Below are 17,838 nucleotides of genomic sequence, written 5' to 3'. Positions count from 1 at the left end.
TATTTTTGTTATGTTGGTTTTTTTTGTAAAAACCTCTGTCTTTCCTATTCTGAAAACCGCTGTTTGATTTCTTGAAAGTGGTTCTTGTCCATCTTAGCTCTCAAGTGGTCTCCAAATTTGGGTTTAAAATTTGTTGAATTGTGCACAGCTTTCCCTTTAGGTAGGAACATAGTGCTAAGGCCAAAATTAGATGCTTGCTACAAGTCAGCTGTCTGAATTTCATACATGTCTCCATCTAGTTAAGAGAAGATGCTTTTGAAGACATTTTGCATTATTTGTGAAATAATGTGACAGGCAAATTAAATGTAATTTGCAATAACTTTTTTTCTTTTACTTCTGTCTTTCCAGGAAAGCATTGAATGTGGTCTGTGTAGTTGGGGATCGTAGCAAACTGTAAAGGTTTCTCCTCCTCTTTTAGCTTTTCAACTTTTTAAGGTAAAACCAGCCAGTTAATTGCTGTTTCCATGTGGGTAACAGAGCCCACATGACAGATGTACACTTGCAAAGTGTGCATTTTTCCAGTTACAGTATGGATTTCACTCCTGTAACTCGTTCCACTTTGCCAGTTGTCCAGTAAACATCAAAGACTGGTGCTTTGAGAATGTTGTAGGAAGAGCATTTTAACTTAATCTTGACAAAATGCTTGTATGTGAAAGTGTTTACCTGCCTGGATCATCTATCTGCTGATCCTGGTGCTTCTGTCCCAGGAAGCTTTGCTGGGTGGATTATCACTGCTCATGCTATCTCCAACCTTCCCCATTAATAGCAGTGTCTTGTCAGTGCATTATAGTTGCTACTGTTGTCTGTTCCTGAAATGTAGCAGGGATGACAGAGCCAACTGCAATGGAAAGATAGAGTTTTATGAACTCTCTTTTTTTAATGTATTATTTCAGTATCTGGCACATCAGCCCCAGCAGTGTTAACCTGGCAGCTGTGTGCAGGGACTGCCTTGGCAGGCACAGAGCAAATCTTGGAGCTGGAGGCACGCTGAGGAGCTTGCCTTGTGCAGGTGAGCCAGAGGAAAGTCTTGGCTGTGGCCAAACACAGCAGAGCCAGCAGAGCAAGGCTGCAGTCCCAGAGCACTGCAGCTCACGATATCTTCCTGTATCACTCTCCCTACCACTGAAATTCTTCTGTTCATCTTGGTTCAAGAGCCGAGAAAAACTTTCTAATGTTGCCTAAAGATGACACAGAAAGAAATTGAATTCTCTGTGCTTGTTCCACAATGACAGGGCAGGGTTCTAATCCTTGTGCCTCCTGTTCTGCCCATCCCTGGTGCCTCTGACTTGTGTTTGTCTGCAGAGCTCTGTGGGGAGGCACAACGTGCAATGAAAATCCCCACACAGGGCTGCTCCAGAAATAATGCAGAGAGGAAGCAAATGGAATGGGAGCTGGGAAACTTGGAGCACAGGCCGTGGTGTGAAATCCAAGTACAGCACACCTGGATGTCACCAGTAAAAGCAGTTGGCTTTGTAAGCAGTTGCTTTGCTGCTGCCCTGAGTCCACGGTTGCTCCTGCCTAGCAGGCTCCCACCTGCTTTCCCAGCAGAGCTGTGTTTCCTAGGACATGGATGTGTCCCTAAGGATGTCACTCAGTCTGTCCCCTGAGAAACCCTTGGCAGCGCAGGACAGAAAGTGCTGTGAGCTGCTTTGTTCTGTGGGCAGCCCCTGGGGCAGGCAGGGTGCTCACTGCAGCTGTGATGGAGATGGAGACACACATGCAAGGAGCCTCTTGAGGGACAGAGACTTGGCTGTCCCCCCAGCTGAAACAGAGGGGTCACCTGTGTCCCCTCCACAATAGCACTGCCATGGGTACATACCATGGTAAGCCTGGAGAGCCTCAAGTTCCTGCTTAAGCAAAGGATTGGGACTCTCGGGCTGCTGTGTTCTGGTGCTTCCTGGTGATACAGTGTTATCAAAAGGATTTTGTGATTCTGACTTCCTGAAGGGTCAAATGAGGAGAAACTTGCTTGTTTGTTTGTTTGCTTTTTGTTGTCATTGTTTGGGGGGTTTTTTGTCTTGTTGGTTTTTTTGCTGGCTGCCTTTTGGTTGCTTTTGAGCAACTTATCTAGAATGGCCTTCCTAATGCTGTGTTTTCTTCAACAAGAATCTTTTGCTCTGACTAGTTGTAGAACAAATCTAAAACGTGAAACAAAGACAAATTGGGAAGGAATTTGGGTTGTTTTGGAGGAAAACAGCTTCAGACAGTGGAAGTACAGAGTATTTGGAGGTAAGGAGAGATGGTGCCATGCCTGGACAGGTAAGGACGGGGTGAAGCTGCACATGAGGGCAGACAGGTTTTGAGAAGAGATACACCAGAAGGGTGAGGAGGTAAGGACATGAGGCAGAAGAAGGACAGCAGAGATGGGTTGGGTGGTGGAGCTGAAGAGGAGAGCAGATGGAAAGCTTCTGTTCCTCCAGGCTCGGCTCTGCGGGAAAAGGAAAAAGCAGCTCTGTGTGGTCCTTGTTTTGGAGAAGACAAGAAAGTGAGGAAGATGAAAGCAGGAGGTAAGGAGGTTTTAAAAGCTGTCAAAGACAGCTATATAATACAATCATGATAATCTCTGACTGAAACTTGTAGTGATGACTGTGATCTTGGAGCTGACTTCAACACTGATAATGGTGTGTCATAGCTCAGGAGAGATTTAATTTTGTCTAACATTTTGTATCTATATTTAATATGGTAGTTTTCACCTTCCTGAATAAATAAAACAGGAGAAGAAGCCTCAGTCTTCAAAAACCCAGCATAAACTTTGTGGGCACCCCAATCCTATAAACACCAGCATAATCAAACATGGGATCTGGGGGCCTGCTGTCTGATGCAGCTCTAAAAGAGGCTGCCCCAACAAGCCAGAGACTACAATTAATAAATACATTCTTCATCTGTAGCAAACATGTTCTGTTATCTGTAGGTATCTGTGGCATGTGATAACACCAATTATGTTCTCTTCAGAATGCAGCTGTAAGTGGCCGCAGAAGATAAAAAGTGCTGAGGCTCCCCGGGACACAGAGGTGGAAAATGAAGCAGTCGGAGGGAAAAGGCAACCCCGACCGCCCTCTGGTGGGTCTCCAGCAGGAGCTCACAGGGCCCGGGATGCAGGATCCACCCCTCCTGCCACCTCCTCCCCTCCTGCCTGCAGAGGTACGAGAGCAATGCAACAGCCCTGGTGTAGCTGAAGCCTAAATACAGAGGGATGGGTAATCTGGAGCAGTTTTCCATGCAGGATTTAGTGCTGGGTTTGTGTCCTGCTGTAGGTTGCTGTTAATAATACAGTGTATTACACTGTGATTTGCAGCTTGGGTGCCCTTTGGCACAAACACTGCTGTGAGTTGGACTTGGAGGTTTCTGAGCTAGCAGTATTTTTTACTTATTTGTTTACTTTTAATAACCTCTTGGATGTGGTGCCAGCTGCATGGTCAGTAGGAAGGATCTGTGGCCACTTGTGCAAGCTGCAGTCCTGTGTAAGAGATGGCAAAGTCACCTGCCCCAGAGCTGCTTGTAATCAGGTTTTTCTGAAGTGTGTGCTCTCTGGTGTCAGAGGGGCCAAGTCTCACGATGGTTGTTCCTGGGGCCAAAAGGATAGACTTTGTTTCCAGTCTCCCTTGTTTTGATTAAATTCCAAGCACAGTGCTGGTGGCTTCTGCCTGCTGACCTCTGATGGCCCTGTAGAAACTGGATGCTCAGAGGGCAGCAGGGAAGAGCTGTGAGCTCCTTGTGCTGCAGCAAGATCCCTCCTAGGCCACACGCCAGAGCTGTGCATCCCATCTGCCATTTGCCAACCTGAAGTGGGTGTTGCAACAGCCACAGCAGCATTCCCACTCCTGTGTGACATTCCCTGTACTCTGCCATGGATTGTGTTTGCCACCGAGGTCATCCTGCTCGCTCCAAGCTACCCCTGGTGCTCCTGCTGATGTTCAGAGTGGCTCTTCCCCCAGCCTGACCACACTGGGACTGCCTGGAGCCGTGCAGGGCTTGCCACTGACCTGCTCCTTGCTTCCTTCAGGTGATTCATCACTGCTTCCCAGCAGCACAGCCTCCTCTTCTTCCAGTGGCTCCCTAATCCTTTCCACCTCCATCTCAGCCGTGGTGTCAGTAATGCTCTTACTGCCCAGGCTGTCAGTAAGGACTGACCAGCACTGAGCCAATGGGAGAGCACAGCAGGACCCTGCTTCCCTAGAGAGTTCCCATTTCCAGTTGCATGCTGAAGGCTCTGACCAGATTTGAGTTTCTTTTAAGGAATGCTGATTCAGAGCAGGGCTTGCCCAGCCGGAGGGAGGAGAGCTGCGGTGTGGTGGATTGCTGCATTAATGCTATTGCTCCATCAAGGAAGCTGTAATCTCTTAAAATGAGAATTAATTTGACAAGATTTGTTTTTCATGAACGTGTTGATTGGCATTAATTTCTTTTAGCTCTGTATCAACTATTCTTTTCTCAGGGATTAGCTTCAGAGTGACAGGCCTGTAGTAATTCAGTCTCTGTAGTTATATACTTTTATACACAGACAAAATATCAGCCTTCCTTTAAACTTGTGGAATTTCTCCTGAAACCCAAGAACTGTTGAAAATCAACATCCATGGTTCAGAGACCTCCTATGTTGAGACTTCTATGACCTTGAGAAAAAGCTACAAGGATCTGGAGATACAGGCATTAATTTAAGCAGCTAATGTCTAGTGCTGCACCCTGGGTGTGTCTCAGGAGAAAATATCCCCTTGTGATGGAGCTAAGGCACAGCTATGGTTGATGAAGAGCATGCACAGACTATTATTTGGTTTTAGCATCCTCCTAAATGAAGTGAAAAGCATATTCTTGTCTAGTTTAACACATTATTACACTATAGCTCTATGCTGTTGCTGAAGTTTGGCTCTCTGACATCTCAGAATGAAAGTGAGGAATTAACCTTTGAACCACATAAAGTGTCAGGAATATTCACAGATGGAATGGACTCATTTGTGAACTAGGAATAGCCAAACTATTAGAGGAGATCAGGAATCCTCCTTTCAAAATTTGAAATCATTCTCAGTATTAAATCTTCTCAAATAATATCTTGCCTCCTTATAGCTAATTGATCTTTCCTAATCTCTAAGTTATCTTTACGGTTGGCTTTAGCATTCCTCCCCTCTACCTAATATTTTACCTGGTTATATTTGTCCTGTAAGCCTGGACAGGGATTTGAACATATGCTGCCTTTTTCAATTTCAGGGCACTTACTTAAAATATCCAGAAATAATTGCTGGTGATCATTCACTTTCTGTTCAAACTCCTTCTCCCTGCTGATGTAGTTACTACTATTTTTAGCTTTAAAATGCTAAATACATAGTGCTTAGCTGGGCTTTTTCTCTTTCCTACCAACAAATATAATGAATTTGATTACAAGGTAATTTAGTGTTTGCTGGGTTTCAGGTTATTTTTCAATTTGAAAACATTTCCTTTTTCTTTCTCATGTTGGCATCCACTGTGGAACTTCCTGGGCTGGAGTTAAATGAAGGTGATGATGATAAATAAAATAAAGTGATGTTTGCCAGCACATATGTGAGTGGCAGGACAGATGCCTCCATGCTGCTCCTTGGCAGATGGTCCTGGGGAATTACTGACTCGATCCAGGTAATGTTTCTCTTTTCCCCTGTGTCCAGTTACACTGCAGTGCTGGAGATTCCAGCAAACACACAGGGATCAGGGAGCTGGCTCTGATGGAGATGCTCCTGAGGGTCACAGGGCAACAGGTTCCTGCTTTTGGGGTCCTGACAGGATTTGTCTGGTTTCAGGGGAGGAGAGAGTGATGGGCAGCTGTAGGACCCCACCTTTGGGAATTAATAACCTCAATGTTGCAACATCCCTCTTTGAGCAGGCAGATCAGAATGTAGAGGGGAAATTAGCTGTTAATAGGAGCAGAGCTGGAGATAAGCAGGGGCAAGAAACCAGAGCTCTGCAAGCTCAGGTTTGGGTAAGGTTGCATTTGGCAAACACACTCCCAGCTGGTGGAAGGGTTTATAAATTTGGCCTCCAGGACTGACTTTCACATGAATCTGACATGGTCAGCAGCTGAGTTGGGATTACTTTTTCCATCTTTAGAACAACATGTGGGATATAAGAGCTCTGGTCTTGAGCAACAGAGCAGAGAGTTGGTGCCTCAGGTTAGAGTGGCCTGTGTGGGGTGAGGTGGCAGTTTTTGGTGTCCTGGGCAGACTGAGCTGCCTGAGCAGGTAGACAGGGCTCAAAAGTGGTCCCTGACAACTTTGCCAGAGGATGAACCTTTCCTCTCTTGTCACCCTCCTTTCCATTGGGGTTGATGCTTTGGCATGTGAATCTTTTCACCGGGTGTTGGTAACACCCTTGCACTAAAATGTGTCACAACTGTTGGTTTTATGTGTTACCCACTTTGTGGCATGGTGCAGGCAGCTGGTCCATTTCCTTCATTGCTTTTGCTCTGAACACTCCAGCTCCACAACTGTTCCCCTCCAGCCTCTTTTCATGCTGGTTCAATCCCTTCAAACTTGTTTAGTCTGCCTGAGCCTGATGCTCAGAAAATTGAGTGGCTCCTACTGTGGCCATCCACAGCACACAGCCTTCCCACCGGAAGAAGGTGCCACAAACCCTTCATCTCTCACTTAAAATGCAATTGCACCCATGATTTCTTTCTGTTCCTCCTATCCCTTGGTTAAGCATGGAAAGGGTCTCAGTAAATGTTGCTGAGATATATGCTTCTTTGTGTTGTGCAGAGTCCTCACCAACCCTCCCAGCATGCTGGGATGTGTATTGGCAGGGATGGCACTGCTTCTTTACAGGTGGCTCCATAATTAGCTGTCCTTGGAAATGCAAGCTTAATTACATTTTATATATTGGCTCTAGAGAGGCAGGAACCGTGTCCCTTGAAGGACGTTCTTCTGTTATCCAGAGATTTGTGGTTTTTGCAGTGGCTGAAGAGCTCTCAGGCAGCCTGGACTGCCTTTCAGATTGGGTTGAGCACCCACCATCAGTGATGTTTCTCGTTCCACCATTTGTGTTCCTGCCCTTTCCTCTTTCTCTCTCCAGCCAACAGTGCTTTGTCCTTTTGTCTCTAAAAACTGCAGAGACTCTTGCTTAGCTTTGATATGAACCATGTCCCCACCAGTTACTTTTCCTTTTTTCCCCATCTTCCTTCCCCCACTGGAATATCCTTTTCATGTCTCACAGCTGTCCCTGAGCAGGGACATTTCTGGATCCAATGAATGGAAAAGCAAATTGTTGCATGGCTGTATGGGAACTCTAAATCCAGTTATTAGATTGCCATCATCTGTGGAAAGAAGGGAAAATAAAGCACAAACTGTGAAATAGCCTCCTCTTGCAGACTGATTGTGCCATTGTTGTAGTCCCTTGGGTCAAACACACACCCAAGGTGTTCCTTCACCTCCAGGTGCTTGAAAAGGCTAATATTTGGAAGGACAGGTTCTGCTGAGTGTAAGAGTTCAGTCTGACTTGCATGTCCCAGAAGTAATTCTGGAGTAATTTCAGTGTAGCATCCCTGGGTGCTGGGTGTGAGACAGAGTCGGTCACATCCCCAGGCAGGTGTTGCAGGCAGGTTAAAAGAATTGCTCCTTGGAGATCCCTCTCTGTCTGCCTTGACTGCACAGGGAGTTGCAGAGAGATAATTAGATTTCAGATGTAGTCTACCCTAAATAAGGAACAGAAGCAGCAATGGGTTTCTGTGGGTTTCCTTTTCGCTTTAGCCTCTTTTTATTGGTAAAAATTAGAAAGTGGGAATTTTACAGAGCCTTCCTGGATTTGGTCCAGAAACACTAGATTTGCTGTTCTCTAGGAAAAGGAACCCCTGTCTTATAGGTAAAAAAAAAAAAAAAAAAAAAAAAAAAAAAAAAAAAAAAAAAAAGTAGTTTGCGGGTCAGTGTCCCTGCAGCACCTGGGTTTATCTTCTTGGACCACAGGACATTAATCCCAGAGGAACCAGGTGCTGGCTGGAGAGCTGGGTGTTGTTTGCTTCTGCGGGTGGCTGTGGGCTGCCAGAGACGAGTCAGCCGGTGGCATCTTGGCTCCCTGTGGGCAGAGCCGCCGCTAATCTGCAGACGAATGTGTTTCAACAGGAAAAATGAATCCTGTCTGTACCTGCGCTCGCTTGCTGCTGCCGGAGCCCGATCGCGGCACTCCCCGGGGCCGGCTCGCAGCTCTTGTGCAAGCCCCGCGCCCCGGGGGCTGCGTGCGGGGCTCGGGGCGGCAGCGCCGCTTTTGCAGCGCCCTCGGTCTCGGCTCCCGGCTCCCGCTGTTCGCTTGTTTGTTCGGTGCTTGTTCGTCTCTGCCAGAACTCGGCGTTTCGGCCCAAACGCTGGCTGACGGCACGGCCACAGGCGGGGAGCCCCGCACAGGTTTGGGGACCGCGTGTGGCAGCGGGAGGGAGCGCACAAGGCAAACCCACGCTGTGTGCCCCGCGCTGCCGAGGGACTCCTGAGCCTCTGGGTTCGGCAGAGAGCTCCAAATGCAGGCTAAAAAAGCGCCAGAAAAAGAGAGACACATTTAAAGCATGCTTTTCACAAGCTGACCGATTGATTTTGTGTTTCTGCTTCTTTGGCTTTTGTTTGCAAATCAGGCCCCCCCTTGTCAGGAATTTTGGGAATGGAAAGAAACGTGGAAGCCCCAGGCCGCGGAGTGGCAGTCGCTGTTCCGGGCTAAGCGCTCGCAAATGACAGCTGGTGCGCTGCGCTCAGCGTGGTGGGGGGCGCTGGGGAGGAGAAGCCACTTCTGCTATTTGCCAGCACTCCCAGGGAAGAAATGCTTGCTAGACAGACTGGTTTGTGACACAAATGTAAAACAACAGCAGAAAAGAAACCCAAAAGGGCCAGCTAAAACCTAAGAAAAGCCACTTGCTGTTGGTCTTTTCTTGCGAGTTGATATATTGTCTTTGCTCTAATGATGAAAACAAAATCCTTCAGCTCAGGTTTTTCCTACTGGGCAGGGTTTGTGAGAGAAATTATTTCCATTTCTGGACGTGGAAAGTTAAAATCTGCTTACCTGTCAGAGAAGAGGCAGATCTTGGCCATCCTGCTTCCACCCCATCCAGACCTCCTCAGTGTTTGGAGCAGACTGATCTGAGATTTTTTTATCGTACATGGCTCCACTTACAAAGCTTTGCTCTAGCTCCTCCAAGTCTCTTTTTGGATCTCCCATTTGGCTGGGCACCATCTCTGACAAGATCTTCAGGAGCAGAGCCTGGACTTGTACCTCCTGTTTAGAAAATAACCAAACAAAACTCTCCAGGGCAGAGACTGCAGTCAAGGTGCTCTGCTGTCCTGCAGCCTCTTCTGTGCTGACTTTCTCCAGCTGAGTGGGAGATACTTCTTCCCTTCCTCTTCATGTGTAACCTCACCTACTGTCCAGCCCTCATTTTCTTTGGTTTGGGGTTGTTTGGTTTTTCCCTCCTTATTTGATAATTTGTCCTTTTTCCTTGTGACATGGTCTTTTGCCCATCCTTAACATTTCTGTCTTTTCTCAGAGCAGCTGAAGGAGTCAAACTGTGGGTGAGTCTGTGCCATCCTGGCCATGGCACCGGTGCTTTGGATGCAGCCACAAATCCTGAGACTTGGAAGGAGCTCATCTACTGACAGCAAGGCACCTGTGGGTCTGCTTGATGCAAATAATTTGTGATGTATCACTGGGCTGGGCTGCCAAGATGTAGTTTAGGGGCAGATGAACTGGAAATCACTGCTGAAAGATGAGGACAGGGTAGTTAGCCACCTCCATCCTCTGCTTTCAGTGTCCATGGCACAAAGCAGGAAGAGAAGAGAGATGGATTCAGCTGCCAGCAATTCCCACAATGAAGGGCTGGTAGGGCTGTGGCAAAGGCTGTCCCTGGTTGCTGGGGGTCTCTGTGCCTGCAGATGGGCACAAGTGGTGCCAGTGGTGGCTGTGCTGCCCCAGGGCTGCACATTCCCAGGGCTGTGTCCCCTCTGTTCATCCCCTGGACAGGACACTGGCAGTCTCTGCCCTCTTTCAGTCACACCTGAGTAATTTATGGCCTCGAGTTGGTGCCAATATGAGATTCACTGGCACTTGCTGGCATCCTTAAAGAGGGGCTCAGACTTGTGCTCCTCTGCACTGCAAACAAAATCAGCTTTTGCTAAGTTTCCAGGAAGGGCCCTTTTCCACAGGGGCTGCTGCTCCTTGGGTACCTTTCCATGGGGAATGCACTGGAGCATTCCTCAGGGCTGGGGAGATGCAGACCTCCCTGTTCTTGCAGAAGTTAAGGGAGGGGGAAGGGGAAACAGAGAGACAAAGCACCTGGTGCTGTGGCCACCGTGGCCTGCCTGCTTTAGGAAATAAACTGAAGGCAAGTTCCTTCTGTGTACCATGGTCCACTAAACTTGCATCTCATACCAGTTTACTGCCTGGTGCCTGCTGATGTCAATTTGGAGGGAAAAACCTGTTGTGGGATGCTACTTCAGGCCATGCAATGAAGCATGTGACTAGCTAACAATTAATGAAATGGCAGAGAAGGGTTTTTTGGGCTGAGATCACCCATACTCTGTTCTGTGTGTGATCACTCTGCTCTGTGACTGCCCTGCTGCAGATGGCAGCTACTCAGAACCTCTTCCTCCCAGGGCTCTCCAGTAGCAGATATGGTAATTCCCAAGGGTAGGTGTGTGGCTGATTGGAAAACACACCAGCTGCCATGGGAGCCTCCTTTCCTGTGTGTGTGGTCAAATGCAACCCACGGCCCTGGAGGCTTCTCACAGGAGTTCAGAAAGTTTGCACTGGCAGGGTGTGTTCAGGAGAGCGGTGTATTTATGGAGGAAAACCCACAGCAGAACTGAACTCCAGTGCAGCTCCTTGATGGAGCTGGACATCTCCAAAGAGGCACTTGCTAGCTGGTCATCATTGTGTTTTCCCTTGGTTCCTCTGCTTTTCTCACTGCCTTGTTCCTCGCAAAATTCCATCTGCTGTGCTCCTCCAGGTAGCAGCTCTAGGCTGCCTCATGCTCACTGTCAGCAATCCTGTATTTCACACCACAAAGCAGGGGCTGCAGGTGTGGCCCCATGTCTCTGGTGCCTTCTTTGCTGTATCCTTGTTGTTTGTATTCTTTGGTAATTGCAAAACCAGGGAATCTTGGAAAGGGTCTAGAATAAATCCCAGTGACAGGTTAGTGTGCTTAGCAGTGTGACAGCAGGCAGTATCTTGTCCCAACTTTTCCAGCTTGGAAAAGGTTCCAAGGGAAGAAATCTGGGTTGCTGGTAGCTTTTGGTGGGCTATGATGTGGTTTGAAATGTCTCTGTGGGAGGAAGGAGTTTAAAGAGTGATTTAAGGGCTTTAAGGTGCTGTGAGGGAGGCTGGGGACAGGCAGGACCATCTGCACCAGGGAGTGCCCATCTGCATGGAGGCTGCAGGGAGGGGATGCATTGCAGGGCAGCACTTCCCATCTGCTGGGAAAGGGGCTGAGCTGGGTGGGGGATGCCATGGCAGGGGAGGGATGCAGGACCTGGGCACATCCAGCAGTGCATGGGGGCTGACAGCTGCTGGGCTGTTTAGAAGCCAGCTCAGGGGTACTGCTCCTCAAACAGGGCTTGTGAGCACATTCCAAGGCTTGGCTGCTGTGCCAGCTCCTTGGTTAAATGGGTCATCTTGTGTAGTTCAAGTATTTTGTGAACAGTTAAACTGCAATTCGTGTCAGTGTGACTGCTCTTACAATGTGCTGGCAATTACAGGAAGTGCAGTGTTTGATAACCAGTATCTCATTTTCTAGAGGGTGATTGAGATTTCTTTTTCACACTCTGATGCAAATTTCTTTAAATTTAAGGTCTACTGAGGGGAGAAGAGAATGATTTATCTTAGATGAATTGTAAAAACTTGATAAATCCTTTAGGTGCAGTGGTCTGTGTTTGATGGTGGTTTGCTGCTACAGACTTTAGGTCTGAAAAAGCTTCCACCATGCAAAGAAGTTTTTTTTCTTTTTTGGACACTGAATCCATGACCCTCACTAGAAACTATGCAAACACCCAGGGACAGCCTGACCGTGCAAGGTGGTGCCTTTACCAGCAGCTGCTGCTCGGGGTCAGGCAGATCACAGGGAAGGATCACAGCAGCTCCCTGTGCTCCCTCTCTCCTCCCCACATTCCCGAGCTGCGGTGATTTAAAGTTAACATTCCTCCATTTGTTTGCAGCTATAAAAAATAGACATCTTGCAGGGAATGGTGAGATGATGTGCAAAATCAGCAAGGAGAGAGAGAGGATGTTATATTCCCCTTGGTGGTTGTGTCTTCACATATTTTAACAGACTTGAGGATGGACAGACATCTTGTTCTTTTGATGGCTGTGTCCAGCACAAGTAGGTCTTCAGCTCCAGCAGGACCTCTTGGGTAATACCCCAATAGCAATTAGCTAGGAATGATTTGAAGTATTAAAAAATTTCACAGGTTCAGAGTGTTAACTATTAACAATTTCCAGCAGTAACCATCATCTGTGGTTTTTTGCCCTGTGCTTCAGAGGGCTGTACACCCTGAGCTGCTACCTTGTAGGAATTTTGATCTGATTTAACTGTGAGCAGCTGGTCTTTGCCATTGGCTTCAGGATACTGCTCCTGCAAGGGCAACTGAAATTTTTCTACCTTTGCCTTTTTCTATTTTAGCTTCAAAGGACATGTCCCTATATTATTATGAAAAATCATCTTTCACTAGACTAAACTTTGAAGCTGCAATATTAACCATTTTATATGCCTATGATCAGTGTTTCTGTGGTAAAGACACAGCAGCATCCTCTTTCTGTTCTAACCCAGCCTGTTTGCTATTTTTGCATGTGATATTTTGATGCTGCCTCACCTTATGCTAAACCCCAGTCTTCTACTAATTTTCTTTATATGTGATTCAGTTAGCTTTTGTATTACCAACATAACTTACTTCAATAACACATCCTTTGGTATTTTGAACTTGAGTTGTGGGGTGTTTTTTACTCTCTCTAACAAATTATTTTATTTGTCTACTTTGGCACTAAATAAGGCCTGGTTTTCTTTCTTTTTAAGGACACTGACTTACTGATTTCTACATGAAAATTTCACCAGCATTAAGAGTACTTGTTAGTATGCACAGCTACAGCAGAGGATGTTTTATTTTTTGACAGCTCCAGCTTCGTTAACGTCTCTGTAAACTGTGGAAAGAAAGCTGCCATTTTAGTACATAAGTGGGCTGTACTACAAACAGACACATTTCCGAAGCAGGAACCAATCCACAAAATATTGCAAATTTGCATGCAATTAGAAACGAGATTGACTATCATATCTTTAATTAAATATGCTAAGTGAGTTGATCAAAAAAATGGCCAAGCTGATGAAATGACAGTATCCTTGATCTACATCTAAATATACATTTTTCAAAGGAAGTCATAGCCTTTTATCATGCCTTCATATTCCAATAGCTGGCATCGATTTCAGCCTGTCAGCTTGAATCTACTGGAGTTGATAAGGAATCTTTGATAATATGATGATATTTTTTTAAAATAAAGCTATTTTTTCCCCCAGAGGTATATGGATTTGGGGTCACCTTGTTGGGTTTGTCCTTTTGTATTCAATGAGTTACCCAAAATCTCCTGCTCCTGCTTATTTATTTAGTTTTGTGATTTTGTCAAGGTTATCAGCTAGATATTTTATCTATATTCTCTGTGCCTCTAGCTTCTGAAAATTGAGATTTAACTTTGTCTGGCAGCTAGGACCTCCTGCACAACCACTGCCAGCTCTGCAGACCTTGTCAGCTCACCAGAGAGGCTGTGTGGAAGGGAAGCTGCCTCTTTCTTGAGACAACGCTTTGACCCAGAAGAATGTCCTGTGTATACCTTGCAATCCACTGTCACCCTTTGTGCTCTCCAGTTATGTGCTTTCATCCACCATCAGCTCCTTGCCCAGCTGCCCTGTGAAGCACTGATGGGATGTTTTCTTCCCTCTTTTCTTGCACCTCCTCTCTGACTGGCCAAGGCTCTCTCCTTAAACCCAGGTACCAGTTTGTCTTCATCTGCTTGTCTGGCTTGGTGTGCATACATGCACCCAGCAAACAAGGGCAGTTTACTTCACAAAGAAATATGGTTTTACTTACTACAAGCCATTTTAAACCATTTATTTGACTTTTAAATTATCCTCAGCATTGAACTCTCATCTGCCTTGCAGATGGAAAGCAGCTCTTACCAAACAGGCTTTGTTGTCTGGGATATCCCCAGCCCACACTCAAACCGTTCTGACGTTCTTCTGACCACTTTCATTTTGTGTTGTCCCCAAGGCTTAGCCAAGCTCCCTGGATTTCCCAAGCAGGTGGTAATTGCAGTTCTGGAGCTTTCTGAGCTGGCATTACATGGACCAACCTCCTGACCAACCTCAGGCTCTCTGAATCTGCCTGGGCACGAAGTGTGGCAGCGCGCTCTCCTTCTGCAGGGACGGTCAATCCTCACCAAAACCTTCCAAAGGGTTATGTCAGGGTGAAAGGGGCTTCACAGCTGCCAGACCAGGTGTGATGTTCTAGGAGACCAGCAGAGATGGTCCTTTTCCATCAAGCCTGTGGGAAGCCACGTACAATTTGAAAACTGCATCAGTGCTGTTAGCTGAAAATAGGCTGGTGTTGCTCTGTCACTGGCTATAATATTAAAAAACAACTGCTGCCACTCCTGAAGTGATCAATGGAGAGGCCATATCATGTGCAGCATCCCTTCCTTATCAAAGTGGACCCACAGAGAGAAGCTGAGGAGGGACCTGTCTCCACTTGTGTAAAACAGTGTGATGTAGCAGCATTACAAAGGTCACATTTTTCTTAATGCTTACACACAGCACCACATTCCTTCAAAGAAATTGATCGCTTAAAGTTTGCTTTGTGTTTTAAACAAATTTCTGGCAAAATTTCTGGTATATCTCGGAGATTTCTGGTGTCTCTATGTGTCCTTAAATGGATCCCCTCCTATTTTAGTTCTTCATAGGCACCAGCTGATATGTATTGATAATTGCAAATTTCATGGAGTTATTCAGTAATAACCAGGTTTGTTAAGTTAACTTTGAGTAAGACTTAGCACTGAAGACCTTTGCCCTTCTGTTTTTAGGTAGTCAATGCTGTCATGGGGATTGGAGATCCTTTGTCACTGTTTGCTCATTATTGGATAAACCAGACAGAGGCACCTCCTTCACACACACTGAGTTCTCTTAAGGCGATAAAGAGGCCATGACTTTACAAAGTCTGTTCAAGTTACTGCTTTGGGGCTAAGCAGTGTTTTCAGCTCAGGACATGTGATAAATTTAACACAGAGAGTGCTTGGAACAGACTTTTCCTCTGTTCTTTCACTGATGAGCAGGCATGGCCAGCCAGCCCCAGCCTACCAGGACAAACAGCATCTTCTTGGAAACAAAACAGTCCTTTTTTTTTGCCCCCTTTGCTGTTTTTAAAAAGAGCAATATCTGAAACTTCAGGTTTTTGTCTGCTTTTGCCCATTTCATGCCCATTCTGTGACAGAGCGTGGTACAACCACAGGGTATGGTGAAGCAAGAGGAATCAGATTACTTTATAGCCTTGCAGGTGCCTCAGGTACCCATGTTGGCAAGACATTTTCCTTCAGAATCCTTTTGGCTTGGGGTTTGGCATGAATGCTTCAGATGTGCCATAGCAGAGAAGTTCCCCATTTCAATCTCTTGTATTCTTTCTTTGTTGATTTTTTTTTCTATACCAGACATTACTTCATGTACTTTTATTCTGTCTCACTTGCTTTTCTCTGAAGATAATAATCCAAATCATTTCAATCATTTGGGAATTGCCATACCCTTGATCCTACTTGTTGCTCTTTGAATCCTCTGAAGTTCCCCAGTCTCTGAGATGGCTGGAGATGGCTGGACCACAGCAGTCTGCTTGAAGTTGTACCACAGATCCATGTCAAGATACTGTATCTTTTTACTGTTCTTCAGCCTATTTTATCTGTTTGCTTACTTTATCTGCCCACAAAAACCAAAGCTGGGTGGCACCTGGTGCCAAAGGCTGTGATCTAGGTTACCTCTTCAAGCATTCATGGTTAATTTGTGCAAACTACTAAAGATCTCTATTGACTCCACAACCCCATAGGCCATTTCAGTGGTTTGTGACCTTTGCTATTAGAAAAACAGAAAATATCTAACCTAAAGGTAAAAATTCATGTCTTACATACCTCCCAAGGGCAGGGAAACCAGCCTTCTCCACTTGTCTGTGTGATGTCTTCTTACCTGTCTGAAGACCCTCATCATGTTTCCCCTTTAGCATTCTCCTTGGGAACATGTGCCTTTTGGGTCAGTTTTTAGACCTCTTGGCATTTCTACTGACCTTTCCAACTGGGCCATATCTTTCCTGCCCAGTTGAACTCTCAGCTGTCCTTGCAGACTGAATGGAAGTGATTCCCTTGTGTTCTTCAAGGTTTAAGCCAGGTCACACTAACAGCATGATGTGCACATCAGCTGATGTCCAGCTTGTGAACCACTGCACTGCCCTACTAAACTACCTTCTGCAATATTGCTGTCCTTTGGCCCAGCCATAGATTCAGGTCTTTTCTCCATCCTTACTGAGCTGAACTCCATCGTCTTCTTCTCCATCCTCATCCAGAGGAGGCTGGACCTGGACCTAGACCTGCTTGGTGCAATTTGAAAATTTACCTGTCCTCAGCCTCCTGTTGAATAATCTGGTACAAGTCCTAAGCAACTCCATTCAATGCATCCTTGTGTTTTGAAAGAAAAATCAGTCATCACTACATTCAAGTAGCATTTAATTTGCTTGCTTTGGCCTTATGACAGGTTTCATCCAGTTCACTTCTCATTTTATGAGAAAGACACATCAGAAAATAACTTATTAACAACTTTACCTTCTTGCCTTTCCCTGCCAAGCCCCCCTTCTTTAGTTGTACTGTGGCCATTTGTCATTTGTAATGGATCTTAGCAGTTTGTCTTTTCTTCTAAATTCAGAACTTCATGCAGATACAATGAGCTTTGCTGGCCATTGTGTTATCCATTCATCTGGCATTTTTGGAGGCCTCTGAGGTTTTGCTTAGTCCCCGCTGGGGTCTGATTAACTTAATAAATTTATGGCAGCCCAGTCAGTTCAGCTCCTGACAGTCACGAATAGGCTCTGTGTAATTTGGAGAATGGTTAATAGCCTGACTTGTTCCAATATTTCCTTATTTTGACACAGTTTTTGAGTGTAGTACCAGAGGAAACCAGTAATGGGAGGGCAACATTATGTTTTTTATTATGTTTATACATAAACCCCAAAACCCTTCCTTTTTTTTTTTTTTTGCTGTGTTGAGCAATAAACTTACAGAGTTCCAACTCCAGCCTTTTAGAATCTCTCCCTGGTCTTCAAGGTCCATTTGTGCTCTTCTCATTCCCTTCTCCTTCACTGCCAACTAAATTAGAGATTTGACTGGCTTTCACAGATTCAGCTTTCTATGCTCTGTTTGCATTTCCATATATTGTTTGTTGGCTCAAATAATGTATGGAAACATTCCATTTGGCATAATGGCTTGATCTTTGTAACTCTGGGAATGTACAACCTCTTGAGCTTAAATATGCAGAATCATAGAGTGGTTTGGGTAGGAGGGGACCTTAAATGTCATCTAGTTCCAAGACCCCTGCCTATATATACATACCCATTAAATATAAATACTATAAATATAAATACTATAAATATAAACATAAATAGAAATGTAAGCTTAAAGATGTTTTTGTGTTTGAACTTTTGTTTGGTAAGTATCAATCTTCCATCCTTGCCACTGCATCAGAGCCTGGTGTCCTACCTGCTCTGCACATCTTTTGTCTTGCTTTTAATCAGGTCAGTGTTAGACTTGTAAAGAGGTGTGAATCTGAATTTAAAATGCTGTGCTTGGCTT

This window comes from Agelaius tricolor, unplaced genomic scaffold (genome assembly GCF_023055355.1).
Source record: "Agelaius tricolor isolate 1412-34295 unplaced genomic scaffold, bAgeTri1.0.p SCAF_10, whole genome shotgun sequence".
Lineage (NCBI taxonomy): Eukaryota > Metazoa > Chordata > Aves > Passeriformes > Icteridae > Agelaius > Agelaius tricolor.
This window is presented reverse-complemented; position numbering follows the sequence as displayed.